At 42.4% G+C, this 22,343-nt stretch overlaps 1 protein-coding gene across 2 annotated transcripts in view; it reads right to left on the reverse strand.

The window, feature by feature from the left end:
• LOC125704464 (stonustoxin subunit alpha-like) overlaps positions 1-22,343 on the reverse strand; it is a 302,833-nt gene that overhangs the window by 207,815 nt on the left and 72,675 nt on the right. The window contains exons 1-2 of one of the 2 annotated variants that reach the window (XM_048970032.1): positions 14,703-14,839; positions 11,563-11,672 (exon numbers count right to left, since the gene is read on the reverse strand). The exons of the other annotated variant lie outside the window; for it this stretch is intronic. The gene's annotated coding sequence lies outside the window, so the exon portion shown is untranslated. Of the gene's footprint in view, positions 1-11,562; positions 11,673-14,702; positions 14,840-22,343 lie in introns of those variants that run through there. 2 annotated transcript variants of the gene reach the window in all.

Here is a 22,343-nt window from a genome sequence, read left to right on the forward strand (position 1 = left end):
CGGAGTTTGGAGTGGGGAGGTTCTGCCCAGTTCTCCTCATGCCCCCACTTCACCCAAAAACATGCGGAGGTTAAATGGAGTCATTAAATTATCCGTATGTGTGTGTGTGCCGTTGAATGAAGGGGATTTACCTGAAAGCTGATTCAGATCAAAACTAAATGTAATATCTGTGAAAATTACAGCCTTGACAGAGAACCATGTTACACAGGAAATGGGCAAGACAGTAACACTTTATTAGACTACAGCGTTTTCCATAACATTAATATTAATACAACTTGCAACTACAGTGATACCTTGGAACACAAATTTAATTTATTCCAGAAGGCTGGTAGAGTTGCGATTTGGTTGAAGTTAAATTTCCCCATAAGAAATAATGGAAATGAATTTAATCTGTTCCAGACCTCCTTATGATTGCCTATTTAAACTAATCTAACTAATGATAAAAAAAGCATTAACTATTAATATAAAACTAATACCCACGAAAAAGCACACATACAAAAGCAATAAACATGAAATACATGACAATCCCACACTCTGAAGAGAGAGCAGACACACGTGCACCACCTTCAAGTCTCGCTCTAATTTCCTTTTTAAGTTCTACACTTCTACACTCTCACTACTTTCCTCTTTTGTTCGCTGCTATTACTGCTCACTTTCCTAGGGGCCATGGTTACTGTATCACTAAATGTACTGTAGATAAAGCTAAAAAATCACACTGAACACAGCAGCACAGCTTTTGTACGTCAAACTCGGTCGAGAGGTACGGCGAGATTAACAGCGATTCATAGGAATCAGCATCCCAGTAGGCCGGTCTGCCTTTACTTAGTCCATCAGAGACGCGTCTCGATCCGTACTAGTTAGTGGGTCTGTTTGTGGGACCGTACCCTACAACACTGGGATTTAAAAGATTTAAATTTTAAAAAATCTTTTAAATGAAAGTCATAAGGACTGTTTAAAGATTGAATGTTTATACTTTTTACCCCATGATAAATGATAATGATAAATTATTTATTTGCCATTTGCACATGTACATGTAAACAATATCTATAACTAAAATGCTACACATTTCCTTGTCAGATTTCCCTTGCATATGCATCATTGCAGTAGTTTTAGTCTCTTATGTTTAATTCCTCCAGCACTGATTCCTCTGTGATTTCTCTCCAGCTGTTAGGAATCGCACCTCTACCTTTAAATTTGTATCCACATCTATCCTCCCAATCCTTCTGAAACCTGCAAATAAACCATTTCCAGTAACCCTGTGTGCTCCCATCTGCGGTGATGCTCCACTTATCATAAGGGTCACCACCATCTCTGTAGGACTTATAGGGGATCAACTTTCCACTGGCATGATGCCTGAATGAACGATTACTGCATACTTTGGTTGTGCAGAAATCCAATGAAAATTCATCTGTTTCATGGTAATTGTGGTCACCTAGAGCATCGAACCGGTGAAACTGAACCCTGTGGTCACCACTGTGGTTAACAATAGTATTTGTGCAGATGGCCTTGCAGAAAGGGCACTGAGCCCAACATCCTTCAAGCTGATTAAAAAGAATCTCTGTTATTTTCTGCTTTAAGAGGCATAAATGCTGGGAAGAGGCATCAACACTTTTCATATTTTCATTCTTAACCACCTCTTCAAGACACTTGGCCATCATCTCTTTCAGAAACTTTGTGTCACTAATGTCTTCATCCTGAATGCTTGTCAGACTCTCCCTGTTTATGACCATGTGGCCCCCAAGTTTTTTACAGAAATGATCGAGCCACATGGATGCATTGCCTTTCTTCAGGTTCACTTCCTCAGATGCCTCTGCGCTGGTGTGTAAAATGTGCAATTTCATTACTTTTAGATTTTCATGAAACATCCCCTTGAGGTTTTTGTAGTCTTCACAAAATGTTTCTACATGTTCACCAATAAACCTTCTAAAATACAACTTTGGGTTGTGAATGTATTCGTTGTAGAACTCAAATTTCTTCTGAATTGCAAGATGTCTCAGTATATGATTTTCAAGGTTGCATCTGTTTCCACTCATTGCTGTGTTGTTGCATTTCATATTATCAGCGATTTGCACCTTAGTTTTATTGTATATTGCCTCTTCAACTGCAGGCAGGATGTTTTTGAATAAAAATTCAGCAAAAATTCTCACTGAGTTGGCTCCTTTGCAATAGTTTTTGAACATTTCAGAGTACTGTTCCTTTTTACTTTCCAGGTAGCTTACCGTGTTGTTGGCTTTCTTGAATGACTCGTGCATTTTTTTAAACCCCTGGACAGAACCAAGGCAAATAAAAACTGACAAGTCAACTCTGTATTCATATGTGAATTTCACATGTTCTACATTTTCATATTCAAGAACATTCTTCTCAATGTCATCTAATATTTCATATATGAAATTTTCATTGAAATCTGTCTTTTCCAATTCTTTTTTTGTAATGTATTCATCAACCATGTGATTCACATTTTGGTGGAGATTTTCAGCAAACTGTTGGAGATTCCCCTTTCCAAATCTATCTTTAACCCATTCCAAACCTGCTTCCATGTAAGATTGGCTGATATGTTTTTTTTTGTTAATTTAAACATTCCATTTTCAGATATCGTTTGAATCTTGTTCATGATGTCTGCCTGCTTTTGGAAGTGAGAGTACAGAATCTTCTCCACTATAGCTCTTATGTGCACTGGCTCATCAGGCATCTGATCTTTTGCTATTTCAGCTACCCACTCAACCCAGAGTGAACTGAATTCTTCTTCCACTTGTTTATCAGTGAGCCTCTTGTCCTTCAGAGAAGTTGCCATGGTTTTGCTTTTTTGCATTAGATTTTTTTCATAATGTGATTTTTTCTGCTCCAGTTCTGTCATACTTCTCTTATTTTCAGTTAACATTTTGCATTGTTTTAGAGTTTCTTCAATGAGCTCATTCTTCAGGCTCTCAAGTCGGTTTGTAACATTCTCTTTCCATTTAATAAGGATTTCAGCATGTTTTTCTTCTTTGAAATGTGCCTCAGTCTCCCTTTTCAATGGAGTATAAACTTCATCAAAGTCAGAGATCAGATCTGTGGTATTGACATCCACAATTTGGTTTCTTCGAATTTGGTTTTTCAACCTGGTCTGTGTTTCCAAAAAACATTTTCTTAACTTCCATGACCACTGAGCATACTTCTCTTCCAAGCTGCTGTACACCATAATTTCCAATGTATTTCTGAAGCTGAAAACAAAATTTTCCTGCAAAACTGCATTCCAGAGGTCTTTAACTCTCACGCTGAATTCTGACAATGATGGAAATCGAAAACCTGTCCGCCACTTTGCCACTGAAAGCAGCTTATTTTTCAGGTCCTGAACATTTTGGCTGTAGGATGGATTTGGGGGAGCCATAGGTGGATCCCCCTCCAGAAGATTTTTAAAGTAAAACACTTGAGATTCCAAATCAAACTGTATTACATCACTGAAGCTGTAAACATCGTCAATGCCCTCTTCCTTTGCTGCAGTCTGAGCCATTTCATCCAGCTTCTCCTGAAGGCGCCTCCTCCCCTCCATGTTTTTATCACCAGCTGATGCTTCTGCTACATTCTGGTGCACAAATATGCAGCTTGGTTTGATTTCAACCCGTTTCATCCTTAAGAAAGCCTGCACACAAATCTGTAGGATCTCATGCATCTCCGATGGATTTTCTCCATGATGTTGATGACAGTCATGTCACCAATTCCAATGATGAACGTGGCAAGTTCATTATCATGATTCAGTGATGTGTTTGTGCTGAGCTCTGGAGAGCGAAGACCTTCAGTGTCAACAACCAGTAAAAAATCAAAGCCAAGCTCATCTCTGATTTTCTCGTCCACCTTAATCATCTGCATAAAAGCACCGCGCGTACACCTCCCTGCACTTACAGTGAACTGAAGGCCAAACATAGTATTCAGCAAGGTTGATTTACCTGAGCTTTGGAGTCCCAAGATAGACAGCACATACACCTTTTTGTCCCCAAGCTTATCAATGAGACTCTGCAGGACAGCTTGTACCCAAATAAGGGGTACATGTGATTCATCCCCATCCATCAGCTCTAGGGGGTATCCTGAAATTAGCATTTCAGCTCCAAGTGCAGGGAGAGCACCAACAGATTGTTTAACAGAACATTCATGCATTTGACCGACCTCTCTCATAATGTGCTGTAATCCAATTGTACTCGCAGCCATATTTTCAGATATGGAATTAAGCTGTTTACTGAGCTTATCAAGTTCTTCTGCTTTCTCCTTAGTCTTGGGGTCATTTTTCATTTGGGACCAAGTTGAGTGGTAATTCTCAAGTCTTGCAAGGTGGTCAGACGATAACTCATCAAGTAAAACTCTGAGCCATTGCAGCACGTAGAATTTTGTATCTTCTGAATGATCATTTGATGTTAAACAGACCAAGAATGATCTCATGAAATCATTGTGTGACGAAGTTATTTCCCTCTGTTTTTGACGTGTGGCTTCCATGTTACTTAGAATCATACTTTTTTGTTGCTCAATGGTTGCTTTTGTCTTGCAGCTCAGGCGATACTGCTGCTTATTTTTCAAGCACCACTTATGCCACAGTTCACCATGGAGAGGCAAAAACTCTTTTGATATCTGAAATGTCTTTTTTCTTCAACAGACAAACTAAAGTCTGCGCCAGTGCATGTCCATCTTTGAATGACTGCTTGTCTTCGTCAACTTTGAACTTTAGTTTTCTTGCTTCATTAGAACAGTCTTCAATGCTCTGTTTCTTGTTATATTTTCCAATGCATTGCTTGATATTGGTTCTGAGTTCCTCTGTTAACTCTGCTTCATTCCTGTTCTTGGCAGCTAGTTTCACTATGAGTGGATTTTTTGAACCCTGAACCCTTTCACTTCCAGAAAATAGGCAAATCAATGGGGTGGAAAACTTAGAGAGATTTTGACAAATTGTTTTTGTTTCTTCAGGCTGTGGCTGTTCAGACAGTAGAACCACATTCACTGTACTTACTGCCTGCAGAAATTGAAGTTGCTGTTGATGGTCTTTTGCGTCACCATGAAGGTTTAGAAACGCAACACAGTCATCAAATATGTCATCTTTCTTTCCTACTGGACAGTACCAGGCGATCTCGACAACCCCATTCATAAGCATGCTGTTTGGAGCACTGCCTTTACAATGCCGATTGAAAAACACATTGTGTCTCTGTTTGCTAATGACAGAATTCAGAATTTGAGATTTGGAGATCAAAGAGCTCCCCAACCTTAAGAAAGAGACAACTGGCACTGGTGTGCTAAACATTTGTCTGGTTTGGTATTTTCCAGGGTTGTCTGCACTTGTCATACTTTTCCATGATTTTTTGATGTGCCGTAGAGGCCAAAGAGGGAACTCCAGGTCTTCTGTACATGGTTTGGGAACTAAGAAAGGTAGTGCAAACTGGTAGGGAGAGAGTTTTGTGTAAATGTACTGTCTTAGAAAGTCATTGGCACAGTGGAAGATCGCCATGCGGATATCCATGGGATGGACGTGTGCATGCCTGTCTGCCACTTCTGCTTGTCTAGGCGGTTCTTCTTCTGTATTGAGCAAATCATCAAAATCATCAACATTGATTTTGACATCATCTTCTGGAAGTGATCCAGTTGCTATTGGTTTAAAAGAGAGATATCTGACATTGTAATCTAAAATCATGAGCTTATACAGATATTGACTCTTCAGATCTTCCAATGTATCTGGTTCATTTAGGCACAGAGACAAACTGTCAATAACAAGAATATCATTCAGTTTAATCTTCTTTGGAAAAAGGTCACTGAGGCCAAGTTTTTTGAGTAAATTGGTACCGTTGTTCATTATTATTTGGTTAGCTGGTAAATTCTTATAATCGGTTGTGTCCTCAGATAAAGACACTTGGTTTGCTGGTAAACTACCCAGCAGTGATGCTGTATCCTCTCCAGTTGTATTTTCTTCTTTTAAGTTTGATTCCCTTATAAATGAATTCAACTTTTCTTCAAGAAGTACCCAGTTACCATGATATTTTTCAACCAGTAATTCAATTGCATTTGAAATGTTGTCCTTCAGGTGAGATTTAATTAACTCTAACCGTGCTTCTTTTTTCTCAGAGGAAATATATTCTTCATCTTTGGATAAAGTCAGCACTTTCAGAAACACGTAGGCTTGAGCTTTTGATGCGCTTTGCTCTTTCAGAGAACAATATTCCTTGTAAGAACTTTCTATCTCATTTTGCAAGAAGCTGATTTCATTCGAATCCAGAAGATGATTAAATGTCTTGCTCTCACAGCAGTATCCCAAAGCATCAATACTGGACAGAACCAAGAGTTCAGCTTCATGTTGTTGTTGGTCACTTAGGGTTTGACACATGGAGTTTAGTGAGTTGGTAACAGTGCATGTAGCTTTTACTCTGGATGAATGGTGTTCACTGGAACTTCTGCAATGACCTTCTAATTTGTCTTTGTTTTGTTTGAGGATCTTAATTAATTTGGGAATATCTGACACTGGAATATGTGTGTTTACATTTTCAGCTACAGTTGAAATAGAGACTGTCAGACTTTCTTTGCTTTGACCAGATTCACCACAGTTGCATGTAATTCTAATATAATATGCTGTATCTGGCTGTAACCCAGTAATTTTATAGACCTCACCTTTACTAGTCTTTTTTTCCCAGTCTGCCTTATTTTCATTTGTTTCAGTTCTGTATTCAACAGTATAGTCTTCAATGTTGACACCATGGCCAATTGAATCAGGTTTTGTCCAAGCAACTACAATCTCCCCTGAGTCTACATCTATTTCTTCTGCCTTCCCAGGAGGACTTGTGGGTAAAGTGTTAATGCTCTCAGCTTCACTGGTTAGACTGACACCTGCTGGACACACTGCCTTGTATCTGACCCTGTAGCCTGTGTGGGGAAGCAGTCCAGACACAGTACATTCCAGGTTAGATTTGGGTACTTTAACAAATAGCCAACCATCTGACTCATTAGCACAGCATTCAACCAGATAGTGTGTGATTTCACTGGATCCATACTGGGGATGATTCAGCTTTATTGTCACACTGTCATGAGTGACATCAGATGGATTTGGTCTTTCTGGTTTTGACAGAGGCTCAAAGTGGTCACTTTGTTTCATCCCATCTTTGTAAAGGTAAATACTTGCCCCTTTGTACTTATCGTTAGGTATGGATGCTGATATAAAGTGTGTTTCCTTGTTCTCCTTGTTTGCTTTTGCAAAATCTATGAAGAGGATTGCTTGTTCTTTCATTTTTTCTGACACTGCATCTGAGAAGTAAAACTCACATGGCTTCACATCCTTCCCTTCTGTTGGTTCTCTTAGCTTCGCAGTTGAAAGAGCCTTTAAGTGACTCTGTAAGCAGGACAGATACGGCTCCTTCTCACCCAGTGATGTAAATGCAAAACACACTACATGCTTATCTCTGTTTTTAAAGATTTCACTTTGAAGCTCACTCTTTGATGCCAGAATTTTTGTGTCTTCCATCATATCAGTGTACAATTGAAGCAGGTTGATTTCTTCCTCTTTACAGTCCAGCCATTCCTTAAGTTTATTGCTATTGAAAGGAGACTTTTCCTTCTTTGTTAGGATGTTTGCAAGCACACATTCCTCTGTTCCACCTCCACGAATTGATGGTATAATGCTTGACAAAGATCTCTGAAACACTGATTTGTACTCCAAGCACATGTCCTTGAAGGATTTTACTTTTCGTCCAATCTCAGGAAAGTGTGAAATAATCTTTCTCTTCATATCATTGCATTGCATTTCTATTTCACTGAAGTCCTCTATCACACTCTGTGTTTCATTTATTAATCTGACACTGATTTGACGCACTAATCTGGCAGCAGAAGAATCTAAGATTTCCAGGGGGAGTAACCACACCCTGACTGGCACAGCGTTTTCCCCCTTTTCACCCAGCACACCTGGAAGTGTTGTGTATATTTTTACAGCATCCTGGAAGGAAACAGGGGTCTGTTTGAGAGCAAAGTCCCCATAGAATTTACAAGACAACTTTTCCTCAGTAACTCTGTCAGTGTCTGTCAGCTCTAAGGAAGCCTCCCCTTCGATTGACATTATTGGTATTTTCTTTATCATCACATGCAGGTTCCCCTTAATGATTTGCTGGTCCTCGGTTTCTGAAACTTCTCGATCAAAAACAAAAAATGCCTGAGCGCCGTACAACACTGCTGTTACCACGTGTGTCGCTATTCCCTGATCAAACACATATGGGTGTTTAACATTTCCTCGTCCAAGGTGACTCATAGACAACTCAATGAACTTTGTAGTTGTTTTATACTTCAGGGTGACACGTGCCTGTTTTTTTGAAGCCTTTGTGTCCTTTAGATACTTGGCAGATCCATCAATCTCAACCAGTCCCCCTAAGAAACTTGCTTTTAGTGAAGCATCAACATCCAGAGCACATGCCTTATCCTCTACAGAATCAGATGCAATGACATCAAATTCTGTCTTGGGCTGCATTATTTCATTTGTGTCTTGATGAAGGCCTTCCCGATCCCACAAGGTAATTCCTGCATAGGACAATAGTCATGTAAGTGGTTTAAATAAAATGGAGCACGGAATAGATTATTCATTAAATTAAGCTATACTCATACTTTTTTCCACAATTACTTTCTGAATTATCTTATGAAGCAATTAAAGCACATAAACAAGGATTATTTGTTTCTCTGGGGGGTATTCCAAGAAAGTAGCTAAAGAAAGCCAGACTCAAACTAGCGTCATCTCTAAACTTAGCCTCACGTCGTTCCACTAACGCAGTTCAGCTTTAACTAATCAAGGCTCACACAAGACAGACTTGCATAGTCTCACTTAGTGCGCACACCCGAGATATTTAAGAAGCCCAGATGAATGGATGAGTGATATATCGATCAAATGAATCGCAAAGCATGTAAAATGAGAGCGGTGTTTTTTTCCGCCGCAGAACAAACGCTGCTGATGGAGCTGTATTAAGATTCCAAAGATGTAATCGCTAAAAAGGCAATATTGTGGCCATAAATACAGGCAGGGAGTTGGCTTGGCAAAGAATTGCAGACAGACTAAATGCATAAGCTATGTAAATGATACAAATGCCCAATACAGTGGCATGGTGGTACAGTGGTTTATGCTGTCGCCTTACACTGCAACAGTTCCTGGTTCAATCCCCATAGCCAATGAGGAACCTTCTGGGTTGAGTTCATGTGTCATTCTTACTGTATGATGTTATAATGTATTATTTGATCTCCGTAAAATACTTTCAATCGCATCCGTGTAAAATGTTCTGCAAAAATAACCATATAATGTCCTTGCTTTTTACTAATAAGCTTTTAAAGATGATTGTGACTAAACAAATTTAAAAAAATCTTTCTCTTCATATTATTGTAACAGATTATTTTTCAATTTCAGTCATTGCATTTCACATTTGACTTTTGTAACATGGGTACACTTTTATTTTATTTCTTTTGGAATTAATTAGGATGCTGAGACATGATTTTTATAGTCATGTCATGTAATAAATATAATAAAGCCAATAAAAATTTGGCACAAGGCAGGGAACAATACACAAGGGGGCAACAACCCATAACAGGGCACACTCACACAGCATTCACTCACACAGCATTCACTCACACAGCATTCACTCACACCTCATTCACTCACACAGCATTCACTCACACCTCATTCACTCACACCTCATTCACTCACACAGCATTCACTCACACACCATTCACTCACACAGCATTCACTCACAAACCATTCACTCACACCTCATTCACTCACACAGCATTCACTCACACGGCATTCACTCACACACCATTCACTCACACCTCATTCACTCACACAGCATTCACTCACACACCATTCACTCACACAGCATTCACTCACAAACCATTCACTCACACACCATTCACTCACACACCATTCACTCACACCTCATTCACTCACACAGCATTCACTCACACACCATTCACTCACACAGCATTCACTCACAAACCATTCACTCACACCTCATTCACTCACACACCATTCACTCACACCTCATTCACTCACACGGCATTCACTCACACAGCATTCACTCACACGGCATTCACTCACACGGCATTCACTCACACACCATTCACTCACACGGCATTCACTCACACACCATTCACTCACACACCATTCACTCACATACCATTCACTCACACGGCATTCACTCACACACCATTCACTCACACACCATTCACTCACATACCATTCACTCACACAGCATTCACTCATAAATCATTCACTCACACGGCATTCACTCACACACCATTCACTCACACAGCATTCACTCACACACCATTCACACCTATGGGCAATGTGTTAACTCCAATTAGCCTCAGCGCGTTTTAAACCGGGGGAGAGAAACCAGAGAAAACCCCACAATGATATGGGGAGAACATGCAAACTCCACACACATGGAACCCAGTTAGAGACTTGAGCCCAGGTCCAAAAGGTGAAAGATAACAGTGCTAACCACTGCTAACAATGCTAACCACTGCTAACAATGCTAACCACTGCTAACAATGCTAACCACTGCACCACCAAGCCGCCCCAAACAAAAAATCCCATGGTGCCAATCCATGCATTTGCCATAAATAGTGATATTGCTTGATCCCTCTGTGTAAAGTAAGGATAATGTGTTTGTTTTTTTTTCATGTATGAAATTTTGACAAACTTGCTACATCTTCTAAGTTGTGAGGGTATATTTACATGAACTCATTTATGCGACACTTTTATCCAAAGCAATTTATACTTGAGGTTTAAAATTTGGGACAGGTGATATATCAATAGAATATTCCATCTTGATTTTGAACATTCATATCCTCATCAACTTGAATATTGTGAGCATCGACATATAGCCTAAACACTTGCACAACTAAAAGTTAGAGTGTATTATATTCACACAAATTCCATCAAGGTATGACCCTGTTGTTGGCATAATTTATCATTATACCCTTCTCTATAACTGTTAGCAAAACAATTTGGTCGTCACAATCAGGAAAACTCAAAACCACATATCATATTTTACCGTGTCCTACATATGAATTTTTGAATATTGTGATTTAAATATTGATATTTAAAAAAAAACCTAGAAACAAAAGTTCTGTTGGCGTTTTCTAGTGTTGCGTCCTACGATAAAAAAGTTTGTTTTTCTATGATTTCTTTATTAAAGTTAAATTCCAGTTTGCAATCTTTGAATTATTTTGTCTTTTTACATGTTGGGAATCTGTTTAAAGGCAATTCTAGGAGAATGTTAAGCAAATATCCAACGCTGAAGTAATGAAATACTGACATTGCTGGATATGAATCATATTTGCAGTTCATGTCTGTTCTCTGGGATGTGAAATTATATTCTGTGTATTGTTAGTACAATGCTGTGATTGATGAGGTACAGGAGATAAGCTACCCTCAGAGGCAGGGTGTCATGTACACTTAGTGGATCCTCTTCACAATATGGGATAAACTCTTTAAAACATGTGGTCTCTCATTGAAAACTCTACCCTAGAGTTGCAGCTCTATGCAATCTGGTAAAGAACGAGAAACAGCTGTTTGATTTAGCGACTTACCTGGAATGAGACAATCATTACGGCAATCATACAGCATCCCCAGCTGGAAGGGTCTTCCGAGAGCTGCCACCTCCAGGGGCCTCCGTGAGTTAGTTTCCATAGTCTAAACTCTAAAAATGTAGGTGTATATGCTATGATTAATACATAATTCTGTTATTAGCGAGCCTACTCATAAATTATATAAAATACTAAATTATATCGTTTAAAATGAATAATTCTGAAGCTTTGGAGGTATGCAAGCAACATTTAGGAAAATAAAAAGTCATTTTTAAATTGTATTAATAACAGCTAGAACCCAGGTCCCAGAGATGTGCACAACAGTGCTAACCACTGCACCACTGGGCCCCATGATCATCATCATCATCATCATCATCATCCATCCATTTTCTGGGTCTGCCCCAGGGCCTCCTCCCATTTGAACATGCCCAAAACATCTCCTCAGGAAGCCGTCCAGGAGGCATCCTAGATATCTGCCTGAACCAGCTCAACTGGCTCCTTTCGACGCGGAGGAGCAGCGGCTCTACTTAGAGTCCCTCCCGAATGTCTGAGCTCTTCACGCTATCTAAGGCTGAGCCCAGTATGATAGAAAATTCACGATTATGCAAATATATATACATATCTAATCAGTAATTAATAATAGAACTTATAATGGTGCTGTTGATTTACCTATAATACTGTAATTAAAACAATATAACCTCACTTGAATCAGTCTGATATATCAAGCACAATGTACTAATGCAAGCTTGCTTACTGTAAGTAAAGGGATTTTTATTTTCTATGAAGGAACTAACGTTTGCCACAATAAAGCCTGCTCAGCAAGGGCCCGGGTCAGCATGACCTGGAAGTGAGATAAAAGTAGTTGGGTAATTGGATAAATTTAACTCTGCTCAGTATGAAACCGCAAAGGAAAATTCCGTGCAGGTTGCCCTGTTCTGAGATGATAAGCCTCAATAAGCAGAAGTGCCTGGTGTCTACAGACACCTGATCCTTTTCTTTGCACTGTCTGATGACGGCATTTTTGGCTATAAGAGATGTATGCACTTGTTGTTCGAGGAACAGAACACGAGACGCATGATTGCTGAGTGTCTGCTCCCTTTGAGCTCATCGGATAATAAAGTTTGTCAAACACTTAAACATCAGACTTCGAGAAATTTCTTCCAAACCAGACATCCTGCAGAGAAAACTCATTTCTGGCACTAGTATCCGTGAGCTCATTCATTCGGTCATTACCGAGAGCACAACAGAGCAGAAATTTTTGCCAGTCCCACCCCAAAATATCGAAGTACCAAAGAAGTACCCCAGCTGGTTTGACACTTTCAGTACTGGAACTTTTGGTACTGGTACTCGACCGGAAGTCAATGGAAAAGCGAAAGTACAGAAGGTACCATACTGAAAGTACCGTACTTTGTGCGGTGGAAAAGGGCCCCAAGTTATCGCTGCAAGCACCTACCCAATAGGTTGTGGTCGAACGAAAAGCAGGGACTAAAAAGGGTTCTTCGGAGGAACTAGTCAGACCGAGTTCCTGTGGTGGGAACACGACAAAGTTTCTGGTTCCAAAAAAAGTTTTTTTAAGTGGGAAAGCACTCAATAATTGCAGATTAGTTACAAAAAAAAACAGTCATTTGATTGGGTGAGCCAAAGGCAAAATTATCATGTTATTGCCAGTTATTACATTAAGGGTAGTTATTACATTATTGGCTGCTACAGCGGCTACTCCACAAAGCAAGTTAATACAGTTATACAGCTAACTAAAAGTTTATTCAAAGTATGTTGTCAGGAAACATGATTCCTGGCCACATATCAATATCCATGGTCCACTGGTCCCTTGGGAAGTTCTATTGATCCCTGTCAAGTCCAGCTGCTTTTAATTTAAGCAGATAATCATTTGGTTCCCCAACGAAAATAACCCATGTTGCAGTGTGTTTTGCCACTAAGTAAGAGGGCAAGAGGATCTGGCTGCAGAACACTGAGCGACGACCACCACTAGGGGGATCTCCACTGTGGGGCTGGAAGTCAGTACATCTCCACATCTGTCTGGTTGCCAAGCAGAATATAAACGCTATTTCCTGTAGGTACAGTATAAGTCCCCACCCTGCAACCACAAACCTAGTTTGAGGCAGTTGATTTCATCATAACTCCATTCTCAGTATAAGTATGATTTCATAACAATGTTTGATTTAAACAACATCACTATAAAATGTGAAATGTTGTGTTCTTCGAGCATTACTTTGCATGTCTATGGCATTGCAATAAGCTTGACGACCAACAACCATTGATGCGGTTTCCTTTATCATTATTAAAATTTTTGTAAACCGAAAAAACAAAATAATGAAAATAACTGAACAGGTTGTCTAGAAATATTTAACTTGTTTTTCGAGTCTCGATTTCACAGTAAAAGCTGATTGAGGCCTTTTTTCGATAGGTTGTAAACCCTATGAGAGCAAACATAAATCAATTTCAGCTTAATAATAACACTGAAAACAGATTAATTAAATTGTTTTAACGGTCTCACCATTTTTATAACCTTTTCCATTACAGTGCGTGTCGACTAGCGTTTGCATTTTGAACCGGAACCATCGGACTGTAATATACACACAGTGTCCTGCAGCAAATAATAATGCAAATATAAAATCCCAACACTTGATAATAAAAAGCAATACACCCTCTAAAGTTCTACTACATCCACTGTCAGGCGTCTCTCGATCAGTGTATATTATTTACTCTGGACATGAATGCGAACTGACCGGATGTAGGTCTGCCATATTCTTTGCATTTATTTTTAAACTTGAAAACTGCTCACAAAGAACCAAGAATGCAACTGCATCCGGAATCCTGGAGGTGTGAAAGGACAGTGCAGACATCGTGCGTTTCTGTTTTATAGAAATTAAGCATTATATACATAATGTATAAAGCGAGCCTACTCCAGTTCATATATTGTATAAGTACAAGCCGACTTCGGAATTTTTAAAGTGTAACTCATATAACGTAGGCATATCGTCACTCACAATTTCCACTGGATATTATACCCTTATTTTTTATCTTAAAAGTAAATTAAAGTTTAATACACTGAAATTAAAATCTATATTAGTCAGAATACATTTACAGTTTAAGTTAAACAAAATGATAAACGGTTGACTAACCTGCATTAACCGGACTTGGACTCCAACTGAAATGGTATCAGAACAGTACGTGCTTCATGTAACGAAATACTTTCGCTTTTATAGTTTCGTTTTGACAGTGCAGGAAATAGAAGTGTACGGGTACGGTTCGTATAGCTGCCAGTATGCGCCTGGTATTCTCTGCTAACTGACAGTCTATAGGAGGCATGCAGAGCTTGAAATAAAAAAAAACCTTAAACAGCTGTCGCGGGGGTGCAGGGGTTTACACTGCTGCCTCATACCTCTGGGACCCGGGTTCAAGTCTCTGCCATGGTTCTGTGCATGGAGCTCGCAGGTTCTCTTTGAGTCGTTCTGGTAAATTTTGTCCGGATACTGTGGTTTTTCCTGCACAACTTGAAAATTACCAAATTAGCCACAGGTGAGCATGTATGAGTACAGGGTGTGTGAGTACAGGGTGTGTGAGTTTGTGACTGCGTGGTGTGTGAGTACGGGGTGTGTGAGTGTGTGAGTACAGGGTGTGTGAGTGTGTGACTGCGTGGTGTGTGAATACAGGGTGTGTGAGTGAATTGTGTGTGAGTACAGGGTGTGTGAGTGTGAATACAGGGTGTGTGAGTGTGTGAGTGAATTGTGTGTGAGTACAGGGTGTGTGAGTGTGTGAATACAGGGTGTATGAGTGTGTGAATACAGGGTGTGTGAGTGAATTGTGTGTGAGTGTGTGAGTACAGGGTGTGTGAGTGAATTGTGTGTGAGTGTGTGAGTACAGGGTATGTGAGTGTGTGAGTACAGGGTGTGTAAGTGTGTGAGTACAGGGTGTGTGAGTACAGGGTGTGTGAGTGTGTGAGTACAGGTATGTGAGTGTGTGAGTACAGGGTGTGTGAGTGTATGAATACAGGGTGTGTAAGTGTGTGAGTACAGGGTGTTTGAATGTGCCCTGTGATGGGTTGGTACCCCATCCTGGGTTGTTCACCACCTTGTACCCATAGGCTCCAGACCCCAGCAACCCTGAAGAGAACATCTTACAGAAAATGGATGGAAAAACCTTCAACCTATGCTTGTGTTTATGTCAAAGAATTAATTAGGAGGCATGTATAATTTGAATTTCTTTAAACGAGGAAAAACCTTCAACTTGAGCTTGTGTTTATGTTATACAGTCAAACTAAAAATTCTTTAAGGAACTAAAAAATTACATGATGAGGCTGGAAAAATGTGGCCTCTTACATCCCCTGAAAATATAATCAACAACAAATATGTAGCACTGTCAGAACAATAGTTATAAAGTGATATTCTGTTAACCTCCCTCAGTGTTGCATAAAGATACATTCTAATTTACAGTGAGAGAAAGAATAAGACCATTAGATAATTTTTTTTTCAAAAGTTACGGTTAAATTGCTTTTAATGCAGTTATGAACTCCCAAGGAAACTGCAGTTTATCCTGGCAAATGTCCCTGGAATGTGCATTTTAACCAGAAGTACAGATGGGAATATAAAAAGGTGAAAGAAATGAGAACATCTGAAGAGCTTAAAGCAAAGTATGAGAAAGCATCTGGTGCCAAACTGACAGCTCAGGAAATAATTAAGACAAGAGGAAGAAGTTTAGTATCTTCAAGATGAAATACTGGAAATGATACTAAGGTATTCACATCGGTATTTGATATGAATAGGAAAGAATTGGGTATGAAGATGCAAATTCTACACGCAGAGAGCCAATGGCAGAAGCCACTGTGCTTCCTTGGTTATATGAACTATTTTTTATTGTAAGGAAAAGTGCTGAGGATGCTGCAGGAAAAGAAAATGAAACATTCAGGCAAATAAATTAAGTGCAATTATATTGTTTTCCACTGGAGGGCCTCAGCCAACCATTATCTCCAAAGGTCCTCTGCATGGCCTGTGAGTCACAGCTAACCCTGTGGAGACCCCTACTCTCTACCAGAAAAGAAATTAATACATTTTTTTCCACTGAACACAATTCCTTTTATTTTAAAACAGTAGGCCAAGAAATCTTGAAGTGATAGATCTGAGAGGCACGTTTCAACCCAAATGTTGTGAGACCCCGTCCCATTTCTCAACTTGGTTTTTAAATCTAACAAATCTATCAAATGCATTTCACTTTCTGAGGTTGTCCAGTCCTTAACAGATTGAATCATTTTCTTTGCATTTGCAACAGCAGCCAGAATATTTTCACCCCACATTTGCTCCACACTTTTATTTGGAACATCACTGAATATCTTCCTTAAACAAGTTGCTAGCATGTATGCATCTTGGAAGACATTACTGTGAGCTGCCATTATTATCTCCCATACTGGAACAAAGGTGGTTCCCCTGTCAATTACACTCCAGGTTTTGTTGCTGGTGACAAGATGTGACTTCCACTGAAAGTGGTCATCAGTATGAGCTGGACCACCAGTCTTTTGTATTGATAAGCATACTTGACTCATGAGGGCTTCATTGTAATTTCTTTGAAGAGCACCTTTCAGCTGTGTAGATGTTGTTGTTACTCCAGCTGAGAAGTTCAGTGAAGGACCACTATATGCTGCACCAACATACACATTTAGGGCATCTGATGTTAAGCTCTTCACCTCTGAAAGCTCACTAGTTTTAAAACCTTCAGCAGATGCTCTCCAGCAGAATACTCCCCCAAAATGTATAGGGCCCTGATTCACATGTGAGCCATGATCAAATAATTCATGAATCATGATTCAATGAATCATGATCAGATGATTCATTTGATCAATGATCAAATGATCAAGCACTTCTTGATCATTTGAATTTAAAAGGATTGTTTCAATTGATTTTAGTTCCTGAATGGCTCCATCGAGCAATTTCAGTTTCTCTTTGTGTAAGAAGCTGGAAGCCAAAGGCACATATTTGTACTTTATGCAATATACATGAGACTGTTCAGATGACTGTACATTTGACTTTTCTTCTTCATGAGACTTCTTCCCATTTGTTGTATTTTCAAGCCCGAAGCCCCAAAATCCAACATTCAAGGCAGTAGTTAAACTGAAGCCCAGTCTTTCCATGGCCTTTTGAAAAACTGACTCTGACTTGTGGGATGAAAATTCTTTCTGGTCAAACATTACACTCTGCTCAGGCCCACAAAGTGAGAAAGATTCAGGGATCTCAATGAGCTGCTGTCTCTTTTCTAGCAGGTCTTCCAAATTACCAGTTTTGTAAACACCTTGGAGACACAAACCTCCAGATGCACTTTTCAGAACATCCTCAACTGAAATGTTCTCTAGTGGGAATGAGGAGCTTTCCAAAGCATTAAGCTTACTATAAATATTCTCTATCAGATCTTTCAAAGTTTGACCATGAGCCCAGTTTTCCTTTGGGACATCCAATGCTACTCGGATCCGATCCTCAGCGTCTTTCACCACAGGATCATTTTGATCTTTGCCTTCCTTTAACAAGTTCTTAAGCTCATCTAGAACTTTCCTCAGATTCTTCTGTGTCTCCTCAAATGATTCATTTCTCTTCTGTTTTCTTCCACTTGGATTTTCTAGAGATGACTCCATTTTCCTTTATTTCTTGCTTTACAAATCAACAGTACATGTTCTATACCTTAATTTACCTTCACAGAGAGCTTCCATGTGAAAAAAACAATCCAAGGTCTCACTTCAGTGTATAAATTTTGGTGCCATTTCTTCCCTTTTTAGCCTAGAAAATAAAATAAAAAATAATTTCAATCCACAAAGATTCTGCTGTATTTTTGCTATGAAATATAATGAGATCTGGTGGATCACAAACCACCCTGACTGACACACCACCAATACAGGGGAGAGAATAAAGGTTAAATATATATTTAAATATTGTCTCTCTAAATAATGTTAATTTAAATATTTTTTTATTTTAAAATGGTTTCGATTAGAATATACAAGCAAGTGCTTCCTGCAGAAGACAGGAAGCAGGTACAAGATAAGTTTGGTGACAATATTTTCCCTTGCTTGCACGCTTGCATGGCCTCAAACACTGATACCACATGGTGAGCAGTTTAAATTGTTGTGTTTTCCCTGAAGAAAAGCTAATATAGGATAATGATGCACATCAAGGACAGCAATAAAACCGCAGAATCCAAGTAAACAGGCCATCCTTGGGCGTCGCCGCCATTAAATCTGAGGGGGACGTGTCCCCTCACACTTCATAATTATTCGTTTGGACCCCCCCACATTTAACATAAAATTTTAGGTCATCGTACCTTCAGATTAGGAGAGAGAGGAAGAGGACACACTGTCACGACCGGTCGCGGAGGTAAGCGGCGATCGTGCGGTAGGGCGTGGAAGGAGCAGGCAGGCAAGCGGGATAACAGGAAAACGGGGGTTTAATGAGGTAACGGGGAGCAGGAGACATGTAACGCCACTAACATCAATGACAGACAAGGCAAACTGGGGAGACCAGGACTTAAATACACCAGACTGAATGACAGCAAACGGAAACAGCTGGGTACAATTCGGGAAACACACGTGGGTAAGCAGGGGGCGTGGCACACAGGAGGAGCGGACGAGCCGGGCGTGACAGAACCCCCCCCCAAAGGCGCGCTACACCGGGCGCGCCCAGGAGGAGGCGAAGGACGGGACGAGACCAGGGAACCAAAACCTGAAAAACAAGAACAGAATCAACGCACGACGGGGAACAGGACCGAAGCACAAAACAAGGCAAGAGACAGAACATAGGACAGGAGCTGACAAAGGGCCGGGAAAGCGGAGAGACAGATTAGAAAGGGAGAAACGGAGGGAACAGGCGGAACAAAAGGAGCGGGAGTGACGGGAGGGAACGACGGGAAACCAGGAACAGAGCGGGGCGGAACAAAAGGACCAGGAACAGAGGACAGCGGGACAAAGGCAGGAGAAGGAACAAAGACAGGCGGGACAGAGACAGGAAAGAAGGGAGAGAAGGCGGGGGAACAAAGGGGAGCCCGTGGGAGCCCCAGCGGGCGACGGGAGGCAGCCGGAGGGGCCGCAGGCGGCCGGAGCCGGAGGGGACCACGGAGGGGCAGAGGAGCCAGGGCGAGGGACCCGCGGAGGGGCCAGGGAGGGAGCAGGAGGGAGCACCGGGGAAGGGGACGAGGGAGCAGGAGGGGCCCACGGCGAAGGCCCGGAGGAGGGGGGAGCCGCAGCAGGCGGCGATGTCCGGGGGAGGGCCGGAGGTAGGGGCCCCGCAGGCGACCGAGGAGCCGCCGTCGGGGAACCCCCAGGCGACCGACCAGGACCCGGAGAGGGGAGCGAGACAGGGCGACGAGGCACCGGAGAGGGACCCGCAGGCGACAGCCGACCCGGAGGGCCAGGACCCGCAGGCGCCAACCGAGCCCCAGCGCAGGCGAGGCAGGGCGAGCCAGGGGGCAGGGCGGGCGGGACCCCAGCCCTGCGTCTGTGTCCCCTCCCTTTACGTGACACAGACATGACCCCAGGTCGGGGTCGAGTTCGCCGGGGCGAGGGAGAAACTGTCACAGGGGGAGAAGGGACAGGAGCGCGGTCAGGAGCTGCAGGTGGCTGCAGTGGGGGCGCCGGCCCGGGAGCTGCAGGTGGCTGCAGTGGGGGCGCCGGCCCGGGAGCTGCAGGTGGCTGCAGTGGGGGCGCCGGCCCGGGAGCTGCAGGTTGCTGCAGTGGGGGCGCCTGCCCGGGAGCTGCAGGTTGCTGCAGTGGGGGCGCCTGCACGGGAGCGGGGTCCGCCGGCAATGGCGGCTGCACGGGAGCGGGGTCCGCCGGCAATGGCGGCTGCACGGGAGCGGGGTCCGCCGGCAATGGCGGCTGCGCGGGAGCGCAAGCCGCAGGTGGAGGAAGCTGCGCAGATCTAACGGACAGCGGCGATGGCTGCTCCGGCTGCGCAGGTTGCAGAGGCTGGCGCTGCGCTGTTAGCGCAGGCAGAACTGGCACGTCCTGGGAGGGGGAGACGGGCGCGGTCCTCTTCGGGACCCGGGGTATCGAGTCCCTTACGGCCCTAATACCTCCCCAATTAGCCAGGTGTTCGGGCCGGTGATTATACCGGTACAGGGGCGGTAGTTCATCCGGAGCGAACGGCTCCAGCTCGGGAAACGAGAAAGGAAAGTCCTCCTCGTCGCTGCTGGAAGCCCCGACTCTCACCAGGAAGTGGACTCCCCTATGGAGCGGGTCAGGGACGGAGCCCTGGACGAGCCCCTCTCTCTCGTCCTCAGCGAGAGACCAGGAGTCGGCGAGGGAGCATGTGCCCAGTCGGATGGGCTCAGGCAGGGGCTTCCCTCTCCTCTGCTTCCTCCTTTTCTTCTGGTCTGTCATTCTGTCACGACCGGTCGCGGAGGTAAGCGGCGATCGTGCGGTAGGGCGTGGAAGGAGCAGGCAGGCAAGCGGGATAACAGGAAAACGGGGGTTTAATGAGGTAACGGGGAGCAGGAGACATGTAACGCCACTAACATCAATGACAGACAAGGCAAACTGGGGAGACCAGGACTTAAATACACCAGACTGAATGACAGCAAACGGAAACAGCTGGGTACAATTCGGGAAACACACGTGGGTAAGCAGGGGGCGTGGCACACAGGAGGAGCGGACGAGCCGGGCGTGACACACACTGTGACAGATAAAAATTCCTGCAAGAAACAGGAGAGAATTAGATCCTGGTAAATTCCATGCTGCTTGAAAACAGACCATATCATTGCATCACATTACAGTTTGCGCTTCAAAGCCCAATACTGCTTCATGATTATCTTGCATAGTTGCCAGATCTAGTCTATAATGACAAACATATATCAATGCATATAGATGATTTAATGTTGTCTAAAGAGTTTTTAATGTTGCCTATAGAATTTTTCGTAATTAGACGAAGATGATGATGAACTAGTAGTTCTAAAGAATTCAAGGATTCGGATAGAAAAATTAAAATACATCATAAACTCCATCATCACAAAAGCTCATAATCATTTTAAAAATTCAACATAAAACATTATAAAACATTTAAAATACCTTGCTTCTTTTTATTACACAAAGAAAAATGAAGATAGGCCTATACAGAGTCATGCAGGGAGAGAGAGCCGCATCAACTTTGTCATCACAAATCACTACTATATTAAACATTTGACAGTTTGCTGACATTGATATCAGGGCTCAGTATAAATGAAGTTACTTGGTGCTGTCACGATCCGGGGTGTAGCTGACAGGCGATCGTGCGGGTAAGGAGAAGGCAGGCAAGCGGGATACGGGAAAACGGGGGTTTATTCGTGGGAATCGGGGCAAGGGACATCAGACATCAGGAAACATCAATGACAGACAAAGCAAACTGGGGAGACCAGGACTTAAATACACAAGACTGAATGACAGCAAACGGAAACAGCTGGGTACAATTCGGGAAACACACGTGGGTAAGCAGGGGGCGTGGCACACAGGAGGAGCGGACGAGCCGGGCGTGACAGAACCCCCCCCCAAAGGCGCGCTGCACCGGGCGCGCCCAGGAGGAGGCGAAGGACGGGACGAGACCAGGGAACCAAAACCTGAAAAACAAGAACCAAAACCATCAACGAGGGACAGGGAACAAGACAGACAGGCAAAACTGACACAAAGGCAGAAGCCAAGACAGGACACTACACAGGACAGGAAAAGCGGACAAACAGACCAGAAAAGGGGACACAGAGGGAACAGGCAGGACAAAAGGACCGGGAGTGAACGGAGGGAACCCAGAGGGAGAAGGAGGCACAGG

This window comes from Brienomyrus brachyistius, chromosome 12 (assembly GCF_023856365.1).
Source record: "Brienomyrus brachyistius isolate T26 chromosome 12, BBRACH_0.4, whole genome shotgun sequence".
NCBI classification, from domain to species: domain Eukaryota; kingdom Metazoa; phylum Chordata; class Actinopteri; order Osteoglossiformes; family Mormyridae; genus Brienomyrus; species Brienomyrus brachyistius.